Raw genomic sequence first — 21,537 nt, forward strand, 5'->3', positions numbered from 1 at the left:
CTTTTCTTTAACATCCTTCTCATCATCCTAGTCCAATCAAGGAAGCAGCCACACAAAACCTATCACTGCCCCCATCTCCTTTTAGGTTCTTTTGTAAGTCTCCAGAAACCTGAGCATCTGAGCTAACCACCATAACTTTTTAGGCTTTTTGGAAGTGCTTTCATACTGCTTTGCTTTTGTGCCCTAGTCAAGAAAATCTAGTTTTATGGGGCATCTGGGTGATTCAGGAGATTGAGGGCCCAGCCTGGGAGGTCCTGGGTTCAAATCTGATCTCAGATACTTCCTAGCTGTGTGACCCAGGACAAGTCATTTAACCCCCATTGCCTAGCCATTACCATTCTTCTATCTTACAACCATTATTGTTTAAAGGGGAAGAAAAGGAAGAGAATCTAGTTTAGGAAAAGAGTGGTGAGGAGGTGCCTTTTTTTCTCTTTCTTTAGGCTTAGCCTTTTTCCCATGATGTCATATGCCTTAAAGTCTTCAATTTCCTATTGGTTAAATCATTTCTTTTTCTTTCTTTAAGATGTGTTTTAATGACAGCTTTGGTTGCTGATTGCCTTAATATAGCCGAATCTCAGCTTCCTCATAAGTCAAATGACGGAGTTGGATAATATGATCACTAAGATTCTTCCCAATTCCAAACCTATAAGTGGAAGGTTCAGTGAAACTATTTAGTCTCTTTGTTATAATAAGCACAATCAAACCAGACTGGGTAAGTGAAATGAAGATCTTTTCTTCCTGCAAAACTTTATATCAATGAACTCACATCCTGGGATATATTTAAACCAGCCAAAGAGAAAAAAAATAGCAAGTCAAAGATTAGCCTCCAAGAAGCCTAAATTAAAAATTATGCACATACCTACCTGTATAGGAAATCTATCTATCATATCCTGTAAGTGGTCATCTGTAAGTACTTTACTTGAGATCTTATAGAAAGTGCAATAGAAGGAACTTAGGAATTAGCTGAGATCCATGTGGGTCATCAGCTGAAATTTCTTCTTTAAATAAAAATTACTAAACAAGAGAACCTAGCTAGATCTTGATTAGCTGAACAACAAATCTCATGAAGTGACGCATTATTTGAATTTGCACTGTATATTTCCTTTGCTCTAGAACCAATGATCAAAGTTTCCACAATTCCAACAAATAGTGTGATTTTAGTACATGCGATCACTTTATCTCATCCATTAGTCACACTAATTTGTACCTAGCTATCATCCTGGTGTGTTTCTTCTCTGCTACTTTGTGATGTGTACAAACATTATTTCACCTTAGCATACATTTTTCTGAAGGGCAAAGATCCTTAGCATGTAGACACTGTATGTTCAAGCATAGCATGGATGCTCGATAAGCATCATAACAATAATTAGGTCTAGGGGAAACTCCTAAAAAACTGCTAACATCTGTGAGAGCACATCTGCTCAGAAGTCAGTGAATTGACTGGAGGACGGATTAGTGTCAATATGGTATTTAATGACAGATGATTATTATCTAAATATTCAAATCACTAAGGTAAAATAAAATTGATAAGTGTCTACTGGAGGGGCCTCACATTTCATGAAAATTCAAAGTTTTGATTTATTTTTGAAATTTGTTTGCAGAGAAAATTCTCATTTATGCCCTTTTGAAATTACTTATTGTAAAGAATTTTATCAAATAAGACAATATATCTAAAGTGCTTTGCAAACCTTAAGTTACTAGGTAAATTATTATTATTAATATCTACAATGTACACACACATTGAATATTCATATATTTTTAAATTATTATGTTATAATCATATATAATTTGGTTGAACAATTGTAAAAAATGATAATGCACCATCATTATATTTTCATCAATGAAGGATTCTGCTCCAAACTCTGTTTACATACATTTTTTTCCTAAGAATCTGAGAAACAGATTGAAACTACCATTTTAATCATTTAAGTATCCAGTTAAAAGTGTCTGATTTGTTTTGTTTTTTTTTAAAGCTCCCATTTTATTGCCAAATTGGGTAGTAAATTTCTCCTTCTCTCATAATTAAATTATTAATCTTTTCCATATGCATGATAGCAAAATAGCTTCCTTCTTTACGGTTTCAGCTTACTATTATAAGATCTAGATTCCTTGCCCAACAGGTTTAAAATTGATTTTATAAGGGAAGCATGAACACTCAACCAAATAAAAACTCATTTGTTGAAAATTATCAACAAATGAACAGTGAAGCCAATGAATTCTTAAACTATTAAAGAGTGCATCTAAAAAAGGAAAATGGGAAACTTGATAAAAAATATTTAAGGCAAGTTACTCCAACAAAGTCCTTCATCTCTCAAATTTATAGAGCACTGAGACAATTAAAAAAAAAAAGTCATTTTCCAGATGCTCAAAGGACATGATCAGGTAGTTTTCAGAGGAAGAAGTTAACTCTTTTCAATAGGTAAATTTAAAAAATGATCTAAATCAATGCTAATTAAAGAATTACAAATTAAAATAATTTTGAGATACCACCTTCACTCCTATTAGATGGGTTAATATGACGAGAAGGAAAAATTACAAATGCTAGAGAAGATGTGGCAAAATTAGGGCCCTAATACCCTTCTGGTGGATTTGCCAGTCTATAATAGAAAATGTAATCTGTATGGAACTATTACTGGTTGTGGTGACTGGATACTTTGGCAGGCTAAATAGCTGCTACTAGGGGACACCTGAGTGCTGCCTATTTAAAATGGGGACAGATGTACTTTGAGAGATACTGAGAGATGCTGCTTGAGATAGAGAGATGCTGCTACAGGGGAATGCTCTGAGGTTTGCCTACTGATCTCTACTGATGACTAGTAGATCAATATACTTCCTAACCTCCTCCTCCCTTCACTCCCTCCCTTCTTCCACCCTCTTCCTCCCAGTTTCTTCTGAAACTTGTGGCTTCGCCCCTCCTCCCTGAGTGGACTATGATATTTATGAGGAAAAACTTCTTCCTTTCTTTTCTCAGGTAAGGGGTTTATTGGGATAACAGGACAAGGAAACTGAGGTGAGAGGGATGAGGGTTTCCCTAATCTAAAATGAAGATTATGAGGGTTTGGGAAGTCACAGCTGTGACAGGGGGACAGTCAGAGAGATGGAGAATAACTATTAAGTCTTCTTTTTCTCCACCAAGAACCACCAAGGTCTCTCAGCCTAACTCCAGAAGCCCCAACCCCACACCCCACAAGGGTCCTTCAGCCAGAGACAGAAGCTAATAGGATCAGTTCAGCTTCTTCCCTTTTCAGCCAGGCTTGCCTCCCTTGGTCAGTAAAACCCAGAGCCAAAATCCCAGTTTTTCTCTCCTTTCTTGGTCAGTCACCCCCAGAGAGAGAATCAAAGTCCCAGTTTCTCTCCCTGATCAGCTTCCTCCTGGGAACATTCCGTTTGGAACCTTCTCCTTGATTTTGTAGATCAGATCCCTAGCTTTGTTTGCATGCCTGGCTTGTCCTGCAAATCCTCCCTTTCTTTATGCCTCTTCCACAAGTCCAACCTTTCTGGAGAAAAATTTGGAACTCTATGTACAAGGCTATAAAATTGTGCATACCCTCTTATCCAGCGACACCACAAGTAGGACTCTTACCTCAAATAGATCAAACAAAAAGGAAAAGAACCTAATTGTACAAAAATATTTATAGCAGTTCTTTTTATGGTGGCAAAGAATTAGAAATCAAAAGGATGCCTATCAACTGGGGATTGGCTGAACAAGTTGTGGCATATGACTGTGATGGAATGCTATTGTTCTGTAAAAAAATGAAGAACAGAATGGTTTTCGAAAAACCTGGAAAGGTTTATGTGAACTAATGCAAAGTGAAGTGAGCAGAGCCAGAGGAACAACATACACCGTAATAGCAATATTGGAAGAATGATATAACGATCAAAGACTTAACTATTCTGATCAAGACAATGATCCAAAACAACTCCAAAGGACCCATGATGAAAAATATTATCATATCCAGGGAGAAGACTGATGAACTCTGTGTGCAAATTATTTCTTCCTCTTTGAAAACTTTTCTTGTTTTTTTTTTTATGTGTTCTTTTGCAGCATAGCTAATATGGAAACATTTTGAATGACTTCAGATGTATAATCAATATTAATTGCTTGTCTTCTTAAGTATGGGAGAGTGGTAGGAAAGGAGAGAATTTAGAACTCAACATTTTAAAAATAAATGTTTAAAAATTTTATTTGTAATTTAGAAATAGTTAATGAAATAAAAATATGATGAAAGAAGAAAAGTATATCTGAAGAGATATATGAATAAATTATGTTAATATGTGTTATATTTTTATTGATGAGTGATTATATTATTAATTAATGAATACATTGTATTATTAATTAATGAATAGATTATATTATCAATTAATGAATAGATTATGTTATTACTTCAGTTTCCTAAGTCAGGATATTTTTTTCAAAGACTGACCTTACATTTGATATCAGCCACAAATTAAAGCTATAAACATGGATATGTATGGCCTAACAAGCCATTAAAAAAAAAAAGGAAAATTTCATGTCTCAGGGTTTTTTTAATTTTATTTTCATTGAAAAGACCCCCCCAAAAGGCAACAACAACAACAAAAAACCATTTTTCTCTTTCAAGAGATATTTCCCACTAACCTACAACACTAAGATTAATTTACTCTTTATTACATTCCGTCTCTATATTTATGTATTGAATTCATATGTTAAATCATCATTTTGTACTCTTTACTTTCTAATATATTTTCCTTTTTCCCTGAAGCAGACCTTAGAACTTTTCTCTTATTTCATTTGTCGCTTCTCCTACAATACCTCCTGGCAGTCAACAAACAATTTTTTTTTTGTTTTTTAACAAAAAACTTTAACTTTAATCAAGGCATTGATACCAATAATTAGTTCCAAGGAAGAAGAGTGCTAGGCAATGGGGGTTAAGTGACTTGCCCAGGGCCACACAGCTAGGAAGTGTCTGAGGCCACATTTGAACCATCTCCAGACCTGGCTCCATCTTTTAAATCACCTAACTAGTCTTCATAAACAGTTGTTAATGACTTAATAATTAAATGTTTTGTTAGTTCATTCCCCTCACATACACGCACACACACATATCTGGTCATATTTGTTTTTATCCTTTGATTAAAAATATTTTAAATTGTCAATATCCAAAAGTCTTGAGGTGTTTAGATAAATAATAATAGCATACATCTACAAAATGCTTTCATGTTTACACTCCTTATCCAGTCTGCTCAATACCACTCAGCATCTGGAGACTATGACTAAATGAAGGCAGGAATAAAAAAAAAAAACATTTGTTAGGTGCTTTCTCTATGCCAAGCTTTAGGCTAAGCACTGGAAACTCAAATACAAAAGGAAAGACGAAATTGGAAAATGGGGGTCAAGGAAGGAGTTTTTTGAATTAGAAAATTAATGGGACAGAGATTAGAGCTTCAGTAAAGTCGACGATGGAAGCATCCTTTCCAGGCACAATAGGAGTCCTGATTTCATTAGGAGTCCAGAACTGAAAGAGGATCCCAGAGAAGGTATGAGTGGAAAAAACAAGGAATTTAACAGGAAAGTGGGGGGGGGGGAGTAGACAGAGAGTAAAGTGAGGACTGCCCAGGGAGGGCTTCACAATTATTTCCTCATTTCATCCCCAGTCCTAGGAGGGAGGGGCTATCATTGTCCCCATTTTACAAAGGAAGAAAAGGAGGTAAACAAGAGTTAAGCAATTTACTCAGGCACACAACTAGTAATGGTCTGAGACTGAATTTGAACCCAGGTCTTCCTGACTCCAGACCCCGCACTCTTTCTACTCTACTACCTGTCACTAGTTACTGGGATGAAGGCTAAGGACCAGGCTGGGAGTTCAAAGTATGACTGAATGATGCTCTTATTTATGAAGGAATTCATAAAAGAAAAAAGGACTAAGGGATTAATGGAACAGTAAAGACTGTGGAAAACAGGGAATTTCAAACATCAATGAAACAATACTTTGTATTTATAGTCATTTGTTTCATGCATTTTACTGAAATGGGGCTTTCTGCTGAGTTTCCACGAATTAGTAACAATAAATACAAAATAGCAATTATTATAATCTTTCCCCTTCTTGATGAATGGCAAAGATCCATTTTTTCATTAACTTAAAATTAGTAAACGTTTCTTTTAATGCTTCCAAATATGGAGGAATGGAAATGAGCTAAATATACCTTAGTCTATGCCATTGTACCCTGTAGGCTCAGGTTGTCGATTTCATCCTGGTTCCCCTTCTCCGCACGTTCCCCAGCTCACCTATCTCCTTTCCAGCTTACGGCCCCTAGAACTGAACCGCTCCAGCCGAGGTCCGCCTCCAACAGAGCAGGAGGAGAGCTCCCGCCCTCCCCATTCGGGACCTAAGCTTCTGGCAGCCAGGAACACAGCAGCCTTTTGCCCTTCCACGTCGCCCTGCTGGCTCGGGTTGTCGCCTTCTTGAAGCGTCTCTTCAGGGACTTCTAGGATCCCGGCCGTTACTCCCTGCCTACACTGGGCTCCTCTCCTGCCTCTAACCGCCTATCCATGGCTGTTACTGAAGGATCATTCCTAGTCTGTGCAGTCTCTAGATTTCAAAAAGGTCTTGTATTAAAGGATTCCCTGATCCCATCTAGGGGCAGCGTGCCCAGGGCATCCCTCCCTTTGGCTGACTATAGTATATATATATATATATATATATATATATATTCACATATATATGGTTGACATATATAATTTACTATATAATGTATAGCTATATAATTTATAGATCATATATAATAAATATATATTTACTATATATTTTGTTGACTAATATATATCATTGACTAAATATTCTTGACTAACATATAGATGACTATATATTGTTTTTGTTTTTTTTAAACTCTTACCTTCTGTCTTAGAATCAATGCTTTATTTTGGTTCCAAGGCAGAAGAGTGGTAAGGGCTAGGCAATGAGGTTAAATGACTTGCCCAGGGTCACACAGCTAGGAAGTATATGAGGCCAGATTTGAACCTAGGACTTCCTGTCTCTAGGCCTGGCTCTCAATCCACTGAGCAACCCAGCTGCCCCCATAACTATATAGTCTTGAATAATATATATAATTGACTATGTATTGTTGACTTATATATAATTGACTATATATAGATGAATATATATAGTTGACTAATATATAGAGATGACTAGTGTTGACTAACATATTTAGTTGACTATATATATATTGTTGACTGATGTATGTCATATATATATACATATATATAGTTAGCTATATATTATTGACTGTATACATAGTTGACTAATATATATAGATGACTATAGTGTTGACTAACATATTTAGTTGACTATATATATTGTTGACTGATGTATATCATATATATATATACATATATATATATATAGTTAGCTATATATAATTGATTACATACATAGTTGACTAATATATGGCCTTGGCATCCCTAGTTGGCTGATCAAGCTCCTCAGTGCCTGCTTCAGTCCCCTTCTTGGCTTTGAAACACATCATTCTCATCTGCCCATTCCATCAATGGATATCTTCACATGCTTGGGATAGCTGTCCCAAGTCATCGATGGGTTTGAGGTCTGTTGGTTACCCTTCATCTGATTTTAGCCTGCTGGCTGAGAACATTTTACTGGGGTGTGACTGCTCTACATTCTACAGCTTCTCGGAGCCACAATTGGAAGTTGCATGAAAGATGGACACCAAGGCCCTGGAAAGGGCTGAGCAAGCCTCACACCATCACCAAGGGTGATTTGTTCCCATATCTTTTGTAAAGAAATTATATTGCAAACTGAGACAATTCATAAGGGGTATGATTGAATATTTGTGTAACCCAAAATATAGTTTTTACAAATTTACATGGTAGAGTAGACTTATGAGTCAGAAGCTCTGAGTTCAAATATTGGCTTTTCTATATACTAATTTGTGAGATTAGGGAAAAATATTTCATTTCTCTGTGCTTTGATTACCTCATCTATAAAAATATTTATTTCTCAGGAACTAGGTCCCTCTCTTCCAACTATGAGCCTATAAACCTACAGGGCCATAGGAAGGTATCATTGCTTTCTTACCTGCCATTTATCTAGCTGCCTTCCATGAATGTCTGGGAATAACTACAGGTCTTGCCAAAGTTTGTAGCCCCTTGTCTCTCTTTACTTCTTATTCTAGTGATGATAGAATCATGGAATTTTAGGCACATGTGCCAGAAAGGAGAGCAGAAGAGGCAGAAAATTAATGTATTGCAAACTGGAGTAAGCCTGTTGTGGTGGAAAGAGCATTTGACTTGGAATTGGAAGGGAAGTTCAAGTCTGTCACATAATTGATAGATAGATAGATAGATAGATAGATAGATAGATAGATAGATAGATAGATAGCAAGATGGAGAGAGAGATAGATGGGCAGGAGGAGAAAGATGGAGAGAGATATGGATGGATGGATAGATGGATAGATGGATGGATAGATGGATAGATATCGAGATGGAGAGAGATAAATGGGGAGAAGGAGAGAGAAAGAGAGAGTGGGAGGGAAGGAAAGAGGAAGGGAGGGAGGGAAAGATAGATGGATAGATAGATGGAGAGATGGATGGATAGATAGATAGGTGTATAGACAGATGATATAGATACATTAAAAGATATAGATAGATGATAGATGGAAAAATGATAGATATAGATGATAGATTAAAAGATGAAAGAGAGAGGGAGAAAGAAAGGGAAAGAAAGGAAGGAAGGAAGGAAGGAAGGAAGGAAGGAAGGAAGGAAGGAAGGAAGGAAGGAAGGAAGGAAGGAAGGAAGGAAGGAAGGAAGGAAGGAAGGAAGGAAGGAAGGAAGGAAGGAAGGAAGGAAGGAAGGAAGGGAAAGAAAGAAAGAAAGAAAGAAAGAAAGAAAGAAAGAAAGAAAGAAAGAAAGAAAGAAAGAAAGAAAGAAAGAAAGAAAGAAAGAAAGAAAGAAAGAAAGAAAGAAAGAAAGAAAGAAAGAAAGAAAGAAAGAAAGAAAGAAAGAAAGAAAGAAAGAAGAAAGAAAGAAAGAAAGAAAGAAAGAAAGAAAGAAAGAAAGAAAGAAAGAAAGAAAGATGGACAGACTGACAGGTAATAAACATAGATGACAGACTGAAAGAAGATAGATGAAAGATTCAGATAAAAGATACAGATGGAAAAATGAAAGATATAGAAACTGAAATATGATGTTGATAGAGGTATAGACAGATAGATTAGATAGAGCATTTGTTAAACACTTACAATGTTGCAGACACTTTGCTAAGTACTAGAGACACAAAAATTAGCAGGAAGTACAGTCCTTGCTCTCAGAGAGTTACATTCTAATAGGGGAAACCAAGCCGTAAAAGGGAGCTTGAAAGTAAGCTAGACAACCCCAGGCATGTTGGGTATGGTTATAGAAAATGGCAATGAAACTTGATTCCTAGCAAGATAAGGAAATTACCTACTAAAACATGGCAACTTGGAGGCAGAGTCCAAGGTTGGGGGAAATGGGAGGAAAAGAGAGATAAGGATAAGGACTGGAGTACAGGTAGATGGGAAGAGACAATGGGCTAATTCTTTTATTTTCTGCCAGCCTTAGTTTACTGAGCTATGAATTAAATTGGTTAGATTAAATGATCTCTGCAATCTCTGACAACTCTAATACTCTATCTCTCTCCAAATTTGACTGTAACACCATGGTAGGTAGAACAGGAAGTAAGACCACCGTCAGTTTAATCACCTTATACACTATTGGTCAGGATGAAGTTTTTTCAGCTCTGTGAACTCGGAAGCAAATGCTTTTCAAAATACTTACCAGGTGAAACATTAAGGAAAAAAAAAATATGCTTCAGAGAATCATTGACTCATCTGCAGAAGTCTTCAGGGATCGGTAGTTAGCTAGCACTCACTTGCCATAATTTACTTAACAGCCTTTCCAAATATTATATTAAACTTCGGCCTCACTATATATTTGGTACATTGCTACAAATATAATTGCTACAGATGCCAGAAGAAATTGTAGTCTATGCAAAATGAACTAGCATTATGGAAGCTCCATATCCTTGAAACAGTCCTGCTACCTCAAAAGACATAGAAGTTTGTTTGAAATGGAAACAGCTCTCTCCAAAGTAGGTCTTCAAAGCTGACAAAGTGCCATAGAACAGCTTTAAATTTAGGTCTTTCTCTATGGTACTTTAAGAATAACAGATGGATCTACATCATTAGCATTTCATTTGCATTTTCTATCCATAAGAAAAAAGGCAGCTAATAATCTCAGAAGAAAAATTACAAAGCTTTCATGCACAATATTATTATTGTTCTTACTTGGAATTTGTATGCATCGTCTTCTTTATAATAACTATTGCTCCCAATTCCTTTCAGAGAGATAAGCCATATATACTTGACAAATGAAGAAACAAAGGAGTTTGATGGCTTTTTCTGGATCCCATAGATGGTGGGAGGCAGTAAGAGGTAGAAACTAGACTTTCGATGCCTTGCTTTGTTGACAAGGAAGCAAATGTGGGACTTGGGAACAGATACAAGACAGCTAAAGCAATTATCTCCTATGTAATATGTACAATATATTGCCATAATAATAGTGGTCAACATTTGTAATTATGTTTTAAGGTTTAGAAAAGCATCACAAATATCTCATTCATCTTCACAGAAACCTTAGGCAGTAGGTGCTATACATGTCTTTCATTGTCCTCTCTATGTACTAAAACATTTAGCATTAAGCATCTATTTATACACACTTGACTTATGTACACTCATCCCACAGTAATAGTCACCAAGATTATCACTACCATTGGGGTTTCTCAAAATCTACTGATTGTTGTCTTCCATGACTTCCGCTCCCCATTCGTCCTCTCCACTTGGCACCTCACCCCACGGAGAGTTGGGGCTAAGAACTTTGATAGCAGAGAAAAGATACAGGAAGGCAAGTATCTAAAACCCACTGGTCCAATCCCTAAAGCAGCTGAGAGACAGGAACAGCCGTGGTCTTCTCAGCTGTGCGCCAAAGTCTGTGCTAGTTCTTAACTTCTAAGCCAAAGATCTCATTTTACCCCAGAGTCTTTTCCTTATCCTAGTTCTTGTGGCAAAGAAATGACTGATTTTCCTCAAAAATGTAGGAGAAAGGATGAAGCAGAGTTTAAAGAGGATAACGCCATGTCTAGTTGCAGATTGGTCATCACCCCCTCTCTATCAGCTGCTGAATCACAATTTTCAACCCAAATTCAAAAGGAACAAAAGGATGTTGTATTTCCTTACAAATTACTAAAATCCCATCATTTCTCTCATTAACTAATGAGTTTTAATAGCCTAACATTTTGCTTTTTAAAAATTGGAAAAATCCATTTCCCATAGGCTTTCCCTTCCTTCCTCTTTCTCTTTCCCTTCTTTTCTTCTCCTCAGGTTCTCTTCTTCCTTTTTTATCTTAGAGCCATGTTCTACCTCCTCCATCTCCACCTCCACCTCCACCTCCATCTCTCTCTCTCCCTCTCTCTCTCTGTCTCTCATTGCTTTCTTCTCTTTCTCTTTTCTCTTTTCCTCTTTCCTTCTCTTGTAATCTTTATTCTCTCATTTCTATTCTTTTTTTCTCTCTCCTTTCTCTTTCTCCCTCTCTCTCTTCCCTCCCTCTCTCTCCTTCTCTCTTTCTGAGTAGAAGTTCCTGATTTTCTGCCAAGAAAATGGAACTTTGAACTCAATTTCCAATAAGTAATGTTGTAAATGAGGGACTGGTTTTCTAGAACTCTTCCTCAAAGACAATAAGGGTTCATTAGGCTTTTGTAGCCTGCACTAGAAACTAATAACCTCATATTGTTTCTACACAAAAATGTGTTCTGAGTTGAAAACCCACAAAATGAACTTTTGTAATTGGGCAGTGACTATGTCAGATCTTTTACATGAATTGATCAGACAGAAATTAAGATGATCTGAATCAGGGGTAGATAACTTGAGAGATGTGATGTTGACACCACTGTGCTAAGGAATTCCACACATCACATAAATGTTGTGATGTGAAAGTAAGAATTGGCAGTATATATATTCAAAGTTTCTATCTACTGTTAAACCAAATATTTAATAGATAGTTGCTAAACTGACGTGTGATAGTAGTTTTGTGGTAACAGTTCTCAGCTTATTTTAAATATGGAAAAGGCATTTTAAAAAGTTATTGAAAATATACAAATAGTTACTTATTATGAATCTTTGTTGTTTTTATTTAGGCCAATACACATAAGGGAAATACAAACATGAATTGAAGTAATCTTGTAAGGGATTGTTTCTCAAAGAGTTGGCTGGGAATGCTTGACATCAAGTAAGGGATCAGCAAAACCATAATTATTATTATTAATTAATTAAATTTATTTATCTATTACATTAAAATATCCAAGTTAACTCCTGTCCTCCCTATGCTTCCTCCTATTAGAGAAGGCATTATTTTACCCAAAAAACCCGAAAAGGAATTCACAATAAGGAAAACTTAGAAAGAATTTGATCAATTGGGATCTGGCAAAATAAAAAATGAGCAGATGATCTGAAATCCATATGATTTGGGAATGAATATTCCCAATGCTTTCACTTGCATAGAAACAAACCCCACCATGTGTCTATGGAGAATGGAATATTTTCCTAGTTTGAATCTTTGGAAGAGCCCAAGAAAGAGCTGGTGAGCTCACAGTGGGGAAAAAGCTGAAAGTGCTAAAACAAATGCATAAAATATTTGTTGCTACACACAAGCGAGATCATTTGGAGACTAACCAACTAGTAGTTATGGTGACAAATGATGATCAAGTCTTAATCACAATACTAGGGCATCCTTAACTAGAATATCATCAAAATATACTTGAATGGGGAGTACCACAAAAGCAACTAATTTAAAATTAGACTACTTGGAAAGTTGCAGTAAGCTTTTCAGGAAACCAGAAAAGACTACTATGGGAAATTAAAGCTTCTGGGGTCCAGTTGTACATTCTGATGATGTTCATTGGTTTCATAAAATGAAAAGAGTCATGACACTCAGAAAGCTAACTAGGTGGGATAGAGTGTTGCCATCTCTCTATGCCTCAGTTTTCTCAATTTAAAATAAAAAAAAAGGTGTGGCAGGGTGGGAATAATAATAGCCCTTATGTCCTAGGATTTTTGTCTGGATAAAATAAAATAATATTTGTAAAGCGTGTGGCAAACTTTAACGTGCTATATAAGTGCTAGCTATTTTAATGTCTATTATATTATTAGCTGTTTCACAACATTTGGCCTAAATTTTCTTCCTGAGAAAAGGCAGCTATTGAAAAAGTAATAAAATACTTGATGAAGTTCCTGTCTCTTTTCTACATTAGATTTATTTACTGAACCCTCATCCCCTCAGAAGGCATGAGAAGGCATCATTAAAACTGAATAAAGGCTGGAAACTCCAAGCAAAAAACTACTTTTGTGATTTGGATTCCAATGCTATCAGAATATCTTTAAATCTGGTGGATCTCTATATATTTCCACAGAGTGTGAGACCCAGTTTTTACTGGTTGACTCTATGCCAAACTTAATGATTTTGATATGGTCTTTGATTTTCTTCTCTACTTCTGCCTAAGGACATGGCACCATCTTATAGAGTCACTCACCTTGCTTGGTCCCAGAAATAGATTGAAGTTATAGAGAAGCAGCTTTGGAATAGAAGTAAAAACATATTTAATTAAAATTTATATAGAAGATAAATATGTAAATATATAAAATATAAAAATAAAATAAAACTTATTTATATATAATAACTATGTAAAAATAAAGAGATGGCATGGTGGCTTAGTGGATAGTGTTGGACCTGGAATCAAGAAGATGGGAGTTCAAATCTGGCCTCAGATGAGTCCTAATTGTGTGAACCAAGGAAAACCCCTGGAGAAGAAAATGGCAAATCACTCCAGTGTTCTTGCCAAGATGGCTTTGTTTCAAAGGGTCATGAAGGGCAAAACTTTTGGTACACAGGCAGAGTCAAGTTGATATAGAGGCAGCAAAAGTTCAGACCTCTGAAAACCCTTCCTCACCAATTAAAAACCAAATGCTCCTAGGGAACTGAAAACCAAATCTAACATCAGGACAGAGCTAAGGAACCCTCCTGCTAGACTCAACTTAAAAGGTAAACCCCAAAAAGCCTGAATTAGAGAACACTCAGGTTGAAGGGAAAGGAAGAAGGAAGGTCCCAGAACCCCTCCCCTATAGACTACTCTGAGAGCCTTGCTAAACTCCAAGGGTGAAGGCTGACAGAAAAGCCCAAATCCACAGATCCAGCACATAATGAGAACAGCAAGACTACAAGGTGGGGGGGGGGGAGGGAGAAGGGGCAAATATGAGCAAACAACAGAAAAAGAAAAATGAAATTACAATAGACAGCTTCTATCCAGGCAATGAACAAAGAGCAAATGTAACAAAGAAGGATGAAGAAATACCAAGCAAAAACAGAAACTCCAGCAAATTGGACAGGCTTTGGAAGAATTCAAAATACAATTCATAACACAATTAAGAGAGGCTGACAACTGGAAAAAGAACTTAAAAAGCAAGATAAGTCATCTGGAAACAGAGACACTTGAACTAAAACAAGAAAATAGTGTCTTGAAAGCCAAAATCAACCAGCTTGAAAATGAGGCAAAGGAGATGAAAGATGAGTCAAAGAAAATGAAAGATGAGACATAGAAGATGAAAGATAAGGCAAAGAAGATGAAAGATGACCTCCAAAGAAAATCAGACCAGAAGGAGAAGAATGACCAAAAATCCAGGGATGAAATTCAGTCTTTAAAAACCAGAATACAACAATTAGAAGCAAGCAACTTCACAAGGCAGCAGGAAACTATAAAACAAAATCAAAAGAATTAAAAAATTGCGGAAAATTTGAAACAACTCATTCACAAAACAGAAGATTTAGAAAATCATTCCAGGAGAGACAAGTTAAGAATCATTGGTCTACAAGAAGACCATGACAAAAGAAAAATCCTGGACATCATACTACAGGAAATTATACAAGAAAACTGTCCCAACATTCTAGAACAAGAGGGAAAAGTGGAGATTGAAAGAATCCACAGATCACCTCCTGTACTTAATCCCCAACTGACAACACCCAGAAATGTTATAGCCATATTCAAAAACTATCAAACCAAGGCAAAAATATTACAAGCTGCTAAGAAGAGGTCATGGAACTACAGTGAGGATAATACAGGATCTGGCTGCATCTACACCGAAGGACTGAAAGGCATGAATATGATATTCCGGAAAGCAAGGGAACTAGGTCTACAACCAAGAATCAACTACCCAGCAAAACTGACTATATTCTTATAGGGGAAAGTATGGTCATTAATAAAATAGAAGAATTCCAAACAATCATAAAGAAAAAGACCAGACCTGAACAGAAAATTTGAAGCCCAAACACTGAACTCAAGAGAATCATCAAAAGGTAATTAAGAAAGGGGAAAAAAAAGAAAAACAAACAAAAATTTTTAAGGGACCCAAAGGGTCATGAGGAGTTAGACAAAATGAATGACTGAACAAAAAGACTCAGAAATGTAGAAGGGTATCCTGAGACAAGCAGGTGAAACATAGGGGTAGTCTGTCTGCTGAAAGAGGTAAAAATCACAGAAGGGATTCCCACTTAGGCATGTACCAGGTAGAAGGATGGAATACATTCTGTTTAAGTCTAGTGGGAAGAACCAGGAGCAATGGATTGAAGCTGTAAGGCACAAACTAATGCCAAGGAAAAGTTCCTGGAAATTAAAGCCACAGTGGAATGGGTCACCTTGGAGGGAGGCAATGGGTTCTTTCTCGGTGGAGGACTTTTAGCAAAGCCAGGATGACCATTCATGAGGTTCACTATAGGAGGCGCCTGTTTTGTCATCCGAGGAGTTTTTGTTTATGTGGGAAATACACACACACACACACACACACACACACACACACACACACACACACATACATATATGTATGTGTGCATATGTGTGTATATAAATTCTTACCACAATAAAAAATTAAAAGCAATATATCACATAAAATAAATAACATTTTATTAATTATATGTTTTCCCAAGTGACAAAACTAACATAGTCTTATATATTTTTGCAAATCCTTTCAATATCTAGTTTAATAAAGACATCTGGATCCTCCCATCTGCTTCTCTATTCAATCTGTAGTGATGTGTTGTTTTGGCTGAAGCGAATGATAGAAATCTCACCTCAACACAGATATATAGTTGAGAAATTAAGGGTATTATAATACATTATTACATCTTAGTGTTATTCTAAAAGGCGGAATCTAGGGAGTACAATTGGATAGAGCTCTGGGCATGGGAACAGGAAAACCTGAATTCACATCTAGCCTCAGACACTTACTATCTCTGTGACACTGGGCAAACACCAAATTCTGTTTACCACAGTTTCCTCATCTGTAAAATAAGTTGGAAAAGGAACTGGCAATCCTTTCTATTATCTTTGTCAAGAATATACAAAAAGGGGTCGTGAAGATGTACATAAAATTAAAATAACTGTACAACAATAACTATTCTGAAAAATAGTTATGACCTTGTAGATTCCCAGAATGGGTCTCTGACATCCTAGGAATGGTTGGGCCATCCTTTGAGAACTTCTGGAGTACTTGGAACAACCCTTCCAACTGAAAAATTCTGTGACAACATAATGGCATTTACAATAACAGTTCACTAATCCATCAACTTTCACCTCTCTAGAACAGAAAGTATCCAAATAAGGTGCCTTGGAGGATCAAAATTGATGTCACAAAGTTGATGCACTGAATCACATATAATTTGTTCTTTCAACAACCTGAAAACCCTCCTTCCAAGAATGATTATCAGATTTTCTAAGATAACAGATCATAGCCAAGAATCATGGAGGTGAAAGGATCTCAGATAGCATCTAGGGGTCCCTAAACTATGGCCCATGGGCCACATGTGGCCCCATGAGGCCATTTATCTGGCCCCCATCACACTTCCAAATGGGGCACCTCTTTCATTGGTGGTCAGTGAGAGGAGCATTAGATGTGGTGGCACCACAAAGTGCGGTGGCACTCACATATGGTACTAATTCCAGTGACATAATCCTTTGCATAGAGCCTTTTTCTGAGAGTAACTGAAGGAGAATGAGGTGCCAAGCATTATGTGGCTACACAATGGAAGACATCAGCGGTGATCTAGTGGAGGGGATTCCACACTGTGTATACTGCTGCCCGGTACAGTGCTAGCAGTGATGGGCCTGTGCAAGGTGTGACTGGTCCATCACAGCTAGAGCTGCAGCCTCCTATACAGATTTGTTCCTAGTTTGTTTTTTTAATATAGTCCAGCCCTCCAACGGTCTGAGGGACAGTGAACTGGCCCCCTGTGTAAAAAGTTTGGGGACCCCTAATTTCTAGAAAGATGCCTACAAAGTGTGCCAACCTTATTTCATCATCAAAAAGTAGTCATCCAGCTAGCTTTTGCTCAAAGGCTTCCATAATAGAGAATATACTCTCTTCTGAAGTAGTCCACTCCATTTTTAGACAGCTCTAATTATTAAAAAGTTTATTTTTTAATGTTTGGTTGACATCTATCTCCACATAACTTTGTTCTATCTGTCCTAGTCCTATCCTCTAGGGCTAAGTATAAATAACAAGGCTACAATTCTAATCTTTCTTTTACTGGACTTGTTATGCTCCACATTTTTAGCAAGAATTGGGAAGAGTTAAAACTTATAAAAGAAGCAGTCAAGCAGATACGGTAGTAGAAGAATTTGGCTCAAAATGTCCTGTATTCATGGGTTCCCTTCCCCCTTAACATTTTCTATTATCACCCAAAGCTCCAAATAAATTTCTACTAAGATTATTAGTAAATGGAAAACTGTCTTTCTATGCTTTCCAAATGATTTATAATAGTTCTAATACTCCCTCATATTGACTTTATTTTAACATTTACAAAGTTCTTTTCCTCACAATAGCTCATGTCATTAAAAATTCTCATGTCAATATAAAATATAAAATATATTCTACATATTTATCACTATTAAATCCTGAGGGAAATACAAAAGGAATAAAGACAGAGTACCTCCCCTCCAGGAGCACCTAATCTAGTAGGTAAGATAGTCTGTATACAAAATGGAATACTACTAAGAGAGGTATAAAATGACCTGAGATTTCATAGGAGGGAATGTTCACTTATGAATTTTTTTAATTCCCTCACTCCTCACTATTCAAAAGAAAAGAAAATCTTAAAAAAAGAAAATAAAAAAGAAAATCTTTATAATAAATAAAAATATAATAATAAATAAATATACCAAGAAAAGCAAAACATTGTCCATGTCCACTCTGCATCTTGAATCCATTTTTCTCTATATTGAGGTAGTTAACATAGTTCATCATCTGGCAGAGAGGTGGTACAATAGAGAGATGTCTAACCTTTCGGTAAAAAGATCTTAGTTCAAATTTTGCCTCAGACATTTACTAGGTGTATTGCTCTGGGCAAGTCAGTTAACCTCCGCCTGCCTCAGTTTTGTCAACTATAAAATGGGAAAAATAATAGAACCTCCCTCTCAGGGTTTTTGGGAGGACAGGATGAGATATTTGTAAAACATTCTGCTAACCTTAAATCACTATATTAGTTATTATTAATATATCATTTTATAGAAGTATATTTTATTATAACATTAGTACATTAGCTATACTAGATATTATTACTATTATTATATTGAATCAAAGGTCATCACTGCATTGATTTAAGTTATTAAATGTTTCAAGTTATTGGTCTTTAAAATGTTGTTGTTATTGTAGAAATTATTTTGGAGGGTCCAGCTCACTTTCTTTACTCTTCCCGAGATTTCCCTAGAACTATCTGCTCTGTCATTTTTCATGGCCCAATGGTATTACATTACATTCTTACACCATATTTTGTTCAGCCATTGTTCACTTGATGAGCACTCCCAGTTAAGTTTCAGTTCTTTGCCATCACAAAATAAGGGCCATTACAAATATTTTTCATACATATGGTTTCTTTTTTTTATCTTTTTGGGCTGAGTGATCACTTCTGAACCAAAATATGACAGATGATTTCAAGAAAAAGGAGACATTTGATCTAAAATTCTAGAAAGATGGATAGGGTTCCAATAGGTAACTATGGGAGTAAAAGGGGGAAATGTTCAAAGCAAAGGAAACAACAGAAACAAAGACTTGAAGAAGGGGAAAGGTAAAGCTTATTTAGGAGACAGAAATTAGTCTAGATAAAATAGAGCATAGAGTATGTGAAAAGGATTTTTGTGATTGAGTCAAGTTTGGAAAAGGAGCTTGTAACCAGCCTTGAATGCCAAGCTAAGAAAAGTTTACTGTATTAAACAGGCAAGGAGGAGTCATTGATGTGTTTAGGTTTGTGCACTTGAGGGAAGTTATTCTAATACAGAATGTAAGATGAACTGGAGTAGAAAGAAACTGGAGAAGAGAAGAGCTGCTAAAAGGCTCTTTCAAGAATTCAGGTAAGAAGTAATGCACTAGATGACTCAATGGATGGAGATCCAGGTCTAGAGACAGGAGATCTTGGTGAGGGCAAATCACTTAACCTCAATTGCCCAACCCATACTATTCTTCTGCCCTGGGATTGATACTTAGTATTAATTATAACACAGAAGGTAAGGCTTAAAAAAAAAGCAGTGATAACATTCTGAACCAGGGAAATACTAAGTAGGGGGAGAAAGAGTAAACTAAAGAAATAATAAACTAGAATTGGCAATTTATCAGAAAGGAAAGAGAGGAATAAAAGATAGTTCTAAAATGATGAGCTTCATTGATGGGAGAAAATGCCTTTCAACAGAAATAGGAAAACCAGAAAGAAAAGGAAGTTTCAGAGGAAAAAAAATTATGAATTTAGAATGCTGAATTTGAATTACTGGTGGAATGTGTAGAAGGAAATGTCTGGCAGACATCAGGAATGCTTATTAGGGTCCTAGAGAGAGATTAGGAACAAAAATACAGATTAATGACTAAATTATATAGAGCTGATCATTGAAAAGAGTGGTTTTTGTAAAAGTCATTTAAGTTTTACTTTAGGAATTTATTTTGTGGCACTTTGTGTTATACTTGCCTGGAAAAACTATTTGAAAGTAAAATCTAAATAATTTGTATATGATCTATTCTTCTCAACTGTTGGAGTAAATGTAAAATGAACACTTTATTCAGTTTAATATTAAAAGTAGCTTAACTTACTAAATATAGAGCAATTATTAGGAGAGGGAGCTCTGGATCTGGAAATAGCAATGCTCAGTACTGAAAATTACAATGTGGATATTTGAGAATCTCATTTATTACTATTTTGTTACCTATTTGTTACCAATTTACTATGTAACCTTTATAAATCTAATTATTTTTTGTTTCATGTATCATCCTGATAAGGGTGCTCACTACACTCATAAGATGATCAAAACTCAAACAAGGAGACTCATAGGATGCTGAAATATTACTGAAATGGACTTGAAAAATCATATTCTCTAACCTTCTAATTTTATAGACAAGGAAATAGGCCCATAGTAGATAGATGAATTGTTCTTATCTTTACCCTAAAAATAAGAAACTGAGACTGGAATTTCAAGATTTTTCATTTTGGGCCTAAATTTCACTTTTAACTTCTTGCCTATAAAAAATAAGTTTTCAGAGCCAATGGAGCTTAAATAATTGGTAAACTAAAGGCATGATTTAGTGTATTTGGTAGTATTTGAGTTTAATAGTTCTATTATACTCTCCAGTGACTAAGACATTTGGAGGCCAGAAGTGGAAAGAACACCATGGGACATTACAAAAAGTTTTATAAATCATTTTCCCTCCAAACTGAGCACATTCCATTTAGTTTTTAAGAAGAGATGAGATCATAAAAGCACCTTAGGTAAAAACAACTTCCTCCAAGAAATTACAGGAATTGTACTTGAATGTCTTAGAAAAACTAAATCAAGAAGAAAAATGAATAAACAAAAAACTACTGTAACAAACAGCTGTTGTATGACACAAAATATATACTACCTAATATGGATTATTCAATGTTTTATTCTTTGCTGTATGGAAAGCAAAAGTCCTGGGAAATATGTAGACATAACTGTTTGTAGTCAAATAGGGTATCAATGACATCTTTCCCTTTTCAATTTGTTCTAATAACTTGAGCCTGTTGCTAATCTTTTATCTCCATTATTAGAAAAGAAGAAAATAGATAAGAAAATAAGAAGATAAAATAAGAAAATAGATAAAGTCACATCTTTTTTCTTGACTGCTTTTCATCTTTCAAAAATTATGTCTTACACTGAAGCAGTCTCTGTATTCAAGTATAATGAAATAACAATAATTAAATATAATATAGAAATAGAAAGCAACCATAAGAAAAAAAAAGTAAAAGAAGAAGGAATTAATGGATCATGGCATCAGGAGGAATAAGTGAAAAACCCTATGTAGAGAGGTGACACTTGAGTTGAACCTTGAAGGGATTCAGGAATTCTAAACAAGTGAGGAGGGAAAACACTCTAGGCATTTATGATATGTGCAATTACAGGAGAATTGCATGGAGGGAGAAGAAAGAC

At 35.8% G+C, this 21,537-nt stretch overlaps 1 protein-coding gene across 4 annotated transcripts in view; it reads right to left on the bottom strand.

The window, feature by feature from the left end:
* The window catches only part of LHFPL6 (LHFPL tetraspan subfamily member 6), a 291,109-nt gene that overhangs the window by 89,240 nt on the left and 180,332 nt on the right, over positions 1–21,537 (bottom strand). The window lies entirely within an intron of this gene.

The sequence above is a fragment of the Monodelphis domestica genome, chromosome 4 (genome assembly GCF_027887165.1).
Source record: "Monodelphis domestica isolate mMonDom1 chromosome 4, mMonDom1.pri, whole genome shotgun sequence".
In the NCBI taxonomy this organism is placed as follows: Eukaryota; Metazoa; Chordata; class Mammalia; order Didelphimorphia; family Didelphidae; genus Monodelphis; species Monodelphis domestica.